This window comes from Lolium rigidum, chromosome 1, assembly GCF_022539505.1.
Source record: "Lolium rigidum isolate FL_2022 chromosome 1, APGP_CSIRO_Lrig_0.1, whole genome shotgun sequence".
Lineage (NCBI taxonomy): Eukaryota > Viridiplantae > Streptophyta > Magnoliopsida > Poales > Poaceae > Lolium > Lolium rigidum.
The window spans coordinates 87,352,244-87,363,261 of NC_061508.1; the positions used below are offsets into that span (position 1 = coordinate 87,352,244).

The window sequence follows — 11,018 nt, forward strand, 5'->3', positions numbered from 1 at the left end:
GCCTTCCCGGCAGCCGGAAGGTGGTCCGGTTCCTAATTTCCTATCTACGGTAAGTTACTAAGTTGTGAGGTTTTTAGATCATGATGTCGATTTTTTGGTCACAATTTTTAGGTTGATATAGATGGCGTGCTTGGTCTGCATCTGCTGGTAGATTCAGACTTGGGTTTGGTCTTGATTCAAGGTTTTAGATCTTCGAAAAATTTGAACTTTAGCATTTCTCTGTATTTATGTCAATGTTGCAGCGGAAGGAAGTGAGTGCTTTACTTTGAAGGTCATTCATGGAGGAAATTTTGTTGGTTCCGGATGCAGTAGGGCTTATATAGACTGTAGGAAGGTTTGTTTTGATGGTTGCGATATGAACACTTGGTCCACTTTGTGGCTTGAAGATATCATTGAAGATTTAGGTTACGAAAAAGCAGGCAGGATAGACGTTTATTGGTTGTTGCTAGGGATGCAAATCAATGAAGATGGTCTCTTGAGTTGATAGTTGAAGACCAGTCAAGCTGCATATCGGAAATAAGAATCTGATGACAAGCAGGGATAAATAGAGGAAAAATAAAATCTGCAAGATTTTCCTTGGTAAATAAAGATAGAAATAGATATAGATCGAGGCCCAATACAAAGTGAGGATTTGATTGGAAACCACGAATAGGAATGAAACGGCAATAGCTCCTATATGAACTACTGGGGAGATCATAGCGGAGAAGTCGAGACCTAACAAAATAAGTAAACCCGAAGTGTCGCAAAAGACTAGGATGGGAAACAAAACGGAATGTACCGGATTTTTAGCACGTACAACCATCAAACCAGAGACCAAAGCAGGGCTCGACAAAACAGAAAGTATCATGGTACGTCGTCCTCCCTTGAAATGGAACTTGAATGCTGTCATCCTCCGTTGAATTGGAACTTGAATGCTGGAGCAAGAAGACGCATTCAAGTCGATCTATTACGACCAGCGCGGTTGTTCGTATTTTATTTTCTTCTTCCAAGCCGACGCTCTTCTTATAAAAGAAAGCACTCACTGAATTACTTAGTGAATCTCGTCTTTCTCTCGACGCCGATAATTTTTTTACACATTATGTATGGTTTCAAATGTTAAAGAGGGGCACCGGTTTCTTATGTTGTATCTTGATCATGAATCGAGCAAGAATGCATCACATGATTGTGATGATATTGTTGTTAATCATGTTGTTAATTACCCACTGTCATTAGTCCTAAGAGGATGCCTAGAAATGTGAACAACATTGATCAGATCACTCAAAATAAACACAGCTCTGATCTACATATTCTACTAGTATCGACCTTGAGCTAGCGCTAAAGCAGGTCGATCGCATGAACAACAAGTAGGTAGATGGCATGATACTAGCTAGTACATGGATCATAGTTCTAGCGAGATAAGATACTAGTACATGGATCATAGTTCCAGCGAGATAACAGGGAAGAGCTGGCTGGGACGCTAGCTCACGCCGTCGAGCTTTTCACGTTCTTGGCCCACATGATGTGGGCGTAGGGCATGAGGTGGCAGACCGGCTTGCCGCCGGGCTTGGTGCCAAGGAGCCTGAAGGAGATGTGCTCCGGGTTCCACATTGACGTGTCGGTGTGGCACACGGTGGCGATGGTCACCCCGTCGGCGGCGCCGCGCGCGCCCTCCATCTCCACCATGTACGCCCTGGACGGGCCGGTGGTGTGTCAGCGGTACACGGTGTACGGGAAGGGCACTGGGTGGCAAGCCATAAAGACCGGGCCGCCCTCCACGCGCCGCACGGCGCGGACGGTGTACGCCTGCAGCGGCGCGCCATCACGGGGCAGCGCAGACTTGAGCGGCCTGACGTCGCGTGTCCCGGGCACTCCCGTGACGCGCTCCTCCAGCGCTTCCAGCGACGTGGCGCAGAACTTGGACTCGCCGGCCATGGTGGGCGTCTCGCAGGAGCGCAGCGTCGCCTCCATGTTGGATGCCATGGCGGATCCCGGGGCGACGCGGAACGCCGCGAGGATGCCTGGTAGAGCGGGCGTCGAGAACGGGACGGAGGAGTCGGCGACGCGCCGCGGCAGGAAGCCCAGCGCGGTGTAAAACAAAGGGTTTGGGAAACTGCTCGACACCCAATACGGATGCGGCTATCTCATATACTAGTGAATACCCCGCGTTGCTGCGGAAATTTAAGCATCACTTCTAGGGAGTAAAATGTATAAAGTAGAAATTATAGAACATCAACCGCAAGTGGAGGGAAAATCATTTCATAATGCCTACTTGATGAATATGTGTTACTGAATCAAGACCATCTTGAGTTATACATATATGTTAACACATTTTTTCCGAGAGATAATACAATTCAAATTGTAGAAACGATGAGTATGGTCTTGGTGTTTTGGTGAAATCACAGCTGAACAGTCAGGCCTTGAGTTTGATGGTCACCTCTGGCGTTGTTAAGAAAATATGGTGCAAAATAGAAGGGATATATTAGAACATCCAATTATGTAGTCAGGCAACATAAAATTTTATGCAACCTAATCACGTGAAAAACATATATACTTAAGAGATGGATAGGAAGAACCGGAGAAAAACATGAATATATTGATTGAAGTAAACCAGAGGTAATGGATGCATCCTAACCCTTTTATACCAGCCTGTTGCCACTTGAAATAGTGTGTTGAACACCTACAATGTCTGTATGAAGAAAACCAATTAGACTATTCTGACTACAACGCAATCAAAGAGAACTAGAAAGTATAGACGGAAGAATAAACTTTTGTCCAGGATCTTCAATGACCAACTATGATTATGAACATTTTCTCCTACCCGTAAGAAGAAAAATACGAAAAAAAAAAGAAAACCTCTATGAGCTGACCGATTGACTCCTTGGAAAGAAAAACATGCATATATTGATTGAAGTAAGATATAGGTAATCGATGCATCCTAACCCTATTATACCAGCATGCAACAACATGAGAATCATGTACGTTTTGCCACTTGAATATTTTGTTGAACACCTGCAATGTCCATATGAAGATGACCAATTAGAATGTTCTGACTGCAACGCAAACATGGCAAATTAGAAAGCATAGATAGATGAATAAACTTCTGTCCAGGATCTTGAATGACCAACTATGATTATGAATAGTTTCTCCAATCCGTACGAAGCAAAATAGGGAAAAAGAAAACATCTATGAGCTGACCGATTGACTCCTTGGAGCTCAAAACAATCTTTGAATGGTTTCTTCTGCTGTCCAGATCAATTGATCCTCGGCTATAGATGGACGGGAAGAACTGGGGAAGGAAGAGGGATGGGGACGAAGAGCCGGACATGGAGCTCATCTATTTAGGAAGGAAAAAAAATAGCGTGATATAACAAAATAGCGTGGGTCTAAAAATACGTTATTAGCATGTTATAGCGTGCTATTAACGCAAATAGCGCGCTATAACGCCGAAATAGCGTAGCGTCGGCTCTTCAGATATGCTATAGCGTGCTATTAGCGTTGGAATAACGCTATTTTTTTCCATGCTATTTAGACGCAGAGGTGGTGGCCACTACGGGAGAGACGCCGTGGGCCGACGGCCCCGCACCGTCGGCACAGGTAAGTCCACCGTCGGCACCGTCTTTGCCGATGGTGACCATCGGCGTACCGTCGTCGGCACAGATGGCGTCGGGGTTCGCGCGGGCACCGTCGGCGTAGCAGGACACCGTCGGCACAGGCGTACGCCGACGGCTGGACGGTGGCCGTCGGCCGCACCATCGTCGGCACACCCAGCTCGCCGTCACGCCGGCTGCCGTCAACGTGCCCACCTGTGCCGACGGTTTCACCGTCGGCACAGTTTCACCTTTTTTTTCCCAGAACCGGCGGGAAACCGTGACGATTTGATCTGGAAAAAAACGCGCGAAACGGCACAGCTGTGCCGACGGTGTCACCGTCGGCACACAGTTTTTTCAGCTTTTTGCCATTTTGGCTCAATTAGCTCAGAAGATCGCACAAAATGCACATATTATAACATTGAATATCAAGTAACATATATAGCACCATAGAGCACAAAGATATCACCGTATAGCACCAAATCTCACAAATATAGCATCAAATCTCACAAATAGCACAAATATAGCATACAAGACCATGGTACATACACGGGATCCACTACAAAGATGCAGCGTGTCATCATGTCCTAGTACAATGTAGAAACTATGGTGGTGCACCACCCGGACCCGAGTACTGATCTAGCTCCGAGTGGGTGAAGCGAGGCCGCACTACTTCGACGGTGCTCGGGGAGGTAGAACCACGACGAGAGCCACCGGAAGCGGAACCATGCCGAGGTTCGGCAGAAGCACCAGGAGAACAGCGACCGGGGTGCATCGGCGTACCATCAGGAGCGTCGTTCCCGGATTCTCCCAATCCCTACATGTTGGAGGGAGTTAGCAACTTAGCCATGTCACACCAAGTTAGCAACTTAGCCAAGTTAGCAACTTACCGGGGTCAACTGACGCTGACGCTTGTACATGCAATAGAACTCCTCCTTGGACGGGAACACTGGCGTCGGCCCCCGATGAGGTGGCTCTGGGAGTGGTTCCTCTCGCACTCCAGTCATCATGAACCGAGTGAAACTCTGCAAGAAACGGGAGAGATAGCTCAGATTCAAACATGGGGACTTATGATGTTTTACAACCATGCATAGAGATTGAAACTTACCGCCATCTGGTTGCTCGTCCACTGGACATAGGCATCTTTCACAAGGTCATGCTCCTTAATCTTCTCGAGATACTCCTCGTAAGCTACTGCATAGGCCTCCTCGAGCTGAGTCTACAATTTCAGAAATAATGCGTCTCATCAACATAGCCATTCGGGAACAAGAGTCAAAACGAGAGGATGAAAGTGTGGATGACTTACATCTACCTCTACCCGAGAACGGCATGTAGTCCGCGAGGAGGTAGCGTAGCTGCCGGAGGGGAGGGTAGCCTTGATCTGCGTGAAGTTCCTCCGAGGCTTGAAACCCCCGAGCAAGGCAGGCAGGACGTCCATGCGGCTGGCCGGACCCCGCCAGCATCATCGCCACCTCGTCGACCGGCTCGGTCATCGGGTCCTCCACCTCTGGATGGAGCTTGGCGTACTCCTCGCAGTATTTTTCCTTGCTCTCTTTGGCCTTGCCGTAGTACATCTCAGGCGCGGGCCGAGGCTCGTTCGGACCGGGCGTCACCAGCTTCATGTGCGTCCACGCTTCCATCTCACCAACTTCCCTCCCGAGCTTCTTCCCCTGCATCACAAAACAAATGTTATGCATATCATCGAAAATCAAAAAATGCAGCTTGTTCCATTTTTATATGTACCAGACGGTCCCGATAGCGATCGGTGCTTGCTGCTCCCCGCACTGTGTGTTCCCTGATGCCCACGGTTGGCCTTGTTCCGGTCGCTCACGGCCTTGAAATCGGGGTTTTCACCGACCCAATTCTTGACCAACTCCATGAAGGCGGCCCTCTTATTATTATCAGCCCAATGTGGTACAACCTGCAAAATCAAAACTCATTTGAAGAACAAACAATATAGTTGCAAGTTAGCCGCAATACATAGAATCGCATTGACAATTACTTACCGACATGAAGTCCTCTATCGTCATAGCCGGGGCGAGTCCCTGCACAATCTCAGGCTTTGTGTACCTTACGCCCTGCTCAGCATAGAAGTGGCCGATGCACGTGATCCTCTGGTTGTACCACTGCTGCCGTGTCAACTTCCGACACATGTTACAGAGGATCACGTCCGCCCTCTCCTTATGCTCAGTCTCCACCCTATAATTGCGCTGCAATCAAGCATAACAGAGAGTGTGAGAGGCATGAGTTATCACGGTGGGGTTATCAACTACATATGAACGAAACCCAAAGAGTATGCATTACGTACCCAAAACTTCTTGATCACGGCGTCGGCGGCGGAAGTAAAGCCAGGGTAAGGTGCTATCTCAAAGTCTTCCCAAGTGTAGGCTAGCTTGGACTCGCCTCCAAGGACCGGAGTGTACATCCCCGGCCAGTACTTCCTAATAGCAGCTCCAATCAGACTCCCTGGCACGCGGACATTCTTCCCTGTATATGTGAAATTTCTGCACAATTATCAAACATTAGAAAATGCTAAGTGTCATAACGAAAATGAAATCACCTTACTACTTACTCTATCTTTCCTGGGACAAGGAGCCACTTGTCATCCTCCGTAGCAGGTTCCTTACTCTCATCGGGAACCTGCGCTTCCCCACGAATCCGCAACTTCTTCGGAGCCATCTCCGTCGAAGCCTCCTCGTCCCTAGACTCCTCCTCCTCCTCCCTAGTGTCCTCCTCCTCCTCCTCCCTAGTGCCCTCCTCCTCGTCCATAGACTGTGAAGCCACTGAGCCAGAAGCAGAGGGAATGTCAGCTAGAAGGAGCTGTGCATCCCCCCTCGTCCTCCAGCTCGTCCTCCCCCTCGTCCTCCAGCTCGTCCTCCCCTCGTCCTCCACACTACTAGGAAAAGGCCTAGCCGTAAGGTTGACTTCAGTGGCGCACCATGATGGCCGTGCGCCACTACTACTTAGCAGTGGCGCACCACAAAATGGTGGGCCACTGTTACAAATGTAGTAGTGGCGCACCTTGTTTGTGGTGCGCCATTACTAATTCCTGGCAGGAGGCCAGCTCCCACCCAAAACTAATAGTGGCGCACGTCTCCATGGTGCGCCACTGCTACATGGCTTACTTATAGCGCATGTCTTTGTGGTGCGCCACTGCCAGGAGGTGGCCGGGGCCCTTTAGAGATGAGGGCTTTAGCAATGGCGCACCGCTTGGTGCGCCACTACTAGCTATGGCGCACCGCCGACATGGTGCGCCACTGCTAAGTTGGGCAGGGGCGTGGGTTTACATGTGTGCGTCACGTGCATGTGTGTTGTATGCGAAGCCTCCGGATCCACATGTGTGTTGTATATGCGAAGCCTCCACACATGTGTTGCATGTGTTTTTGTTTGCAGGGATTTGAAATGCGATGGAGTTGCCAATATTTTGCCGAAACGTTGATTCATTTCCGTTTCGGCGAATGTTGGGCATACTACGCATATACATGTACTATTTTTAGGGAAGGTCATGCCAAAATTTTCTTTTGGTATGCTAAGATATCCATTTTCTCTATATCCGCGAGCGACCATGGTCCGCATGATGAGCGAAGGCGTTGTGGCTAGGTTTTTGAAAGCCGCGACAGCCGAGATGATTAGAAATAACCAAAAGGAGATAAGATGTCCGTGTCGAAGATGCAAGCTAACGAGCCTTATGGACCCTAAAGCCGATATGGTGCGGGACCACCTTCTCATGCGTGGTTTCATGGATGGCTATCGGTGGGAAGGCGACGAAGATGATTATGAATTTGTCCATGGGAATTCAACAAGAAGTAAGGAAGGCCGAGGTGATCGGGATGTAGAAGATCTCGGGCATGATCGGGATGTAGAAGATCCCATACACAACAAGAAGAAGCGAGGACCGATACGGGCATGATCGGGCATGATCGGGCATGACCGAGTACGGCGATCCGAAGATGGAAGATGACGACGACGATGATGAAGAACCATACACAACAAGAAGAAGCAGGACCACCCTACCTAAAGGCCGTCCATTCAAGAGAAGAAGTCTAGGAGTTCCGGGGCTAAATTATTCAACCGCGAGAAAGAAGGGCAAGAAGATTGTGAAAAGATAATTATGTATCATTTTCTTGTATGAATAATGGATGTCATATTGTTAATGTACACATTGTACCGATCAAAATAGACATATAATTTATATTTTTGGATATTTTCTAGATTCTATAGTATTTTAAATATTCTACATAATTATAATTATTTATGCCTTTTATTTTGGTGTATTATGCTATTTTGGATGTTTATTATAGTGTTAAATCAATTTTAAAAAAAAGGGAAAAAAAATGGGGCCGCCAGGGTTCGAACCTGGCCGGCAGGGTTAGGCACAAACCAACCAGGGACAGAGCCAGTGCGGTACGTTTCGGGATATGTCAAATCCCCACGCGTCTGTCTTTTGACCTATACATAAAGTGGTAGTGGCGCACCCCTAGAGGTGCGCTATTGCTAAGCCTCATAGTGGCGCACCACTAGAGGTGCGCTATTGCTAAGGTGTCTGGGGACTTAGCCAAAAATCCCCGGCCGTCCCGACCACATCCTCCATTCCCCATTCCCCATTCTTCTCCGACGCCGGCGGCCGCCCTCCCCGAGCGACGCATCTCCCTCCCTCCGCCACCATAACCCTAGATTGCGCTGCCGCCACACCCCCCTCCCCTTCCGTGGCCATCCTCCTCCAGTCCTCCCTCCCTTCCTCGTGTGTCGCCAAGGCCGCCCCGCGTCAGATCTTGAGAGCAAGGTGACGGAGGCCTCCCCTCCCCTTCCGTGGCCATCCTCGTCCTCGACCTCGCCGCGGAGGAGCAGCACCTCGTCCCCGACCTCGCCGCGGAGGAGCAGCACCTCGTCCCCGACCTCGCCGCGGAGGAGCAGCACGCCACGCGCGCGTCGTGGAGCAGCAGCTGGAGAAGCACGCCGCGCCGCCCTCGACCGTTGACGCCGTTGCCGCATCCTTCCAAGGTAGCCGGTGCCGCCGATGCCCCTCCTCCTCTTGCTGCTCGGTGTTAACCGCTTGCCGCTGCTCCCCTCCTCTCGTAATTGCTCAAGTACTCGCTCGTTCAACCAAGTTCCTTCACTTACAGGTGAATTTATAATATGCACACTACTAATAATTTTGCAGTAGTATTCAACTAAATCCTAATTCAACTAAACTGCAAGTTAATTCAACTTAAAGATGATTGCCCTTGCAGTACTTTTTGCTTGCTTGCTTGATGTTGTTGGTAGCTTGCTGCTGCTACTAGCTACTGCATGCTCGAGCTGGTCGCAAGAAAGAAGAAAGCAAAAATACCGAAGATAAGAAAAAATTAAACAATATGGTACACATGTAGTGTTGCTGCTATGTGCTTGCTAGCTTGCTACTCGCTAGTGTATCCATCTACCGACATCTACTGCATATAATTTAGATGCTAAAAATTTCCTAGTCAGAGAGCAAAAGAAAAGCTTGCTAGGTGTTGTTGCTCCTAGCTTTCTGCTGCTAGGTGCTGCTGTTAGGTGCTGCTGCTATTAGGTGCTGCTGCTAGAAATGAGAGAACCTTGGGTACACATTGTTCAGTAGACCTGTGGGTACCATGTTTAGAGTTCAATACTGCTAGCATTACATTAGGAGGATATAATTTTACATTAATATATCAAGCAGTATTGAGTGATTATTGAACTTGTATTCCACTATAAGAAAATAGGAGGAAAAGTTGAAACCATTCTTGAATGTGGGCATGTTCATATCTAGTTCTGTGGTTCTGTTCATAAAAATAGCACACTTGCTTCATTTGGCTGATCAAAGAAATTCATGGTAAATAGCACTTCTACTGCTGTTAAGCTAGTATGTATAGAGTCAGAGAGCAGAGCTAGGTTGCTTGGTTGCTGCTGCTGCTTGCTAGGGTTGTAAAATTGGGTATTTTTTGCTTGCTGCTGCTAGGTTGTTAGCTTGCTTGCTGCTGCTGCTAGGCTGTTAGGTTGCTATTAGTTGCTAGGTTGATTGGTGCTGCTGCTAGGCTGTTAGGTTGCTATTAGTTGCTAGGTTGATTGGTGCTGCTGCTAGGCTGTTAGGTTGTTGTTAGTTGCTAGGTTTTAGATGCTTCTTAGGTGCTGCTGCTGTTAGGTAGCTTGGTGCTGCTACTAGGTGTTGTTGGATGGTGGTACTGGCTGCTCGACTGGTCGATATGTGCTATGGTGCTCAATTAGTGTACATGTGCTATGGTGCTCAGCTGGATTTTTTGGTGTATATGTGCCATGGTGCTCAGCTGGTGGATTGTTTTGCATGTGTATATGGTGTCATTTTCTTGTGCGGGGATCGACAGAGTTGCCCATTATCGCCGAAATGTTGATTCATTTCCGTTTCGGCGAAAATGGGGCACTCATATGTCCATAAATTAGCATAGGTCATGCCCAATTTTTCCGTGAAATCTTGCGCTAACTTTATGCATTTTTTCCTACTTAGTTCGAACATGGCCAACAACGAAGAGGCCGGCGGCAGCGGTAGCAAGCCATTCTGGATGCTAACCGATGAAATGGAGGTGATGGAGTCACAACCTTGCCGCGACGACGGCGAGGATGATGGCACCGATCCAGAGTACCGAGCGGACGATGCCGCCGAGGATGACACCACTGATGGTGCCGCCGAGGATGACACCACGGATGGTGCCGGCGAGGATGACACCGGCGCACCGAAGAAGCTACGGAGGGAGCGTCGCCCGAATGTGCTCAGCACCGTGAAGCAGGCATTCACCGAAGTGAACGCCACTGGGGCTTCCAACGGCGCCCCCGATTTAGTCAAAGGTTACGCTGCCCAACTCGGGTGCATCCTCCGGAGCACGGTCTCGATCAACACCGAGAACCTCGGGCATCCCGACCGAGCGAATTTGCGCACCCTCCTCTTCCGAAGCTGCACGAACGATACGAGTTCCCGGTGGACTGCTCAGAAAAGCGTCTCATGCGGAACAAAGTGCACAATGCCGCCCTCACGAAGATGAGCACCGCCCTCGCTAGTTGGAGGAACCGAGTGAAGAAAATGATTAATAATGGTGAGAGTTACGAGAAGATCAAGGAGTCAAATCCCTCGATCACCGAGCAAGACTACGCTGATTTCAAGATCAAGTGCGAGAGCGAGTCAACGTCGGATTCTAGTCAGTGGGGGAAGGACATGCGAAAACTGAACTTAGGCACCCACAAACTTGGTCCGGGCGGTTTTAGGGTGGCGCAACCGAAATGGGACGCCGCGGATAAGGAGCGTGTGAAGAACGGCCTCGAGCCCCTCTTCCCGCAATACAAAAACAAGCAAACCAGGAACTTTCTCCTGGCCCGGTACCGTCTTGACCCGAAAACAAAGGAGCTCACCACCACTCCGGATGTGAAGGAGTTTGAGGCTCTTCTGGTAAGGAATGCACCCGCTTAATTAGCTCCTTTATGGTTGCA

General features: G+C 49.0%; 1 pseudogene; it reads right to left on the bottom strand.

Moving 5' to 3' along the window:
• Nucleotides 1-1,461: 1,461 nt before the first annotated feature.
• LOC124648664 lies at nucleotides 1,462-8,558 on the bottom strand (annotated as a pseudogene).
• Nucleotides 8,559-11,018: the final 2,460 nt, after the last annotated feature.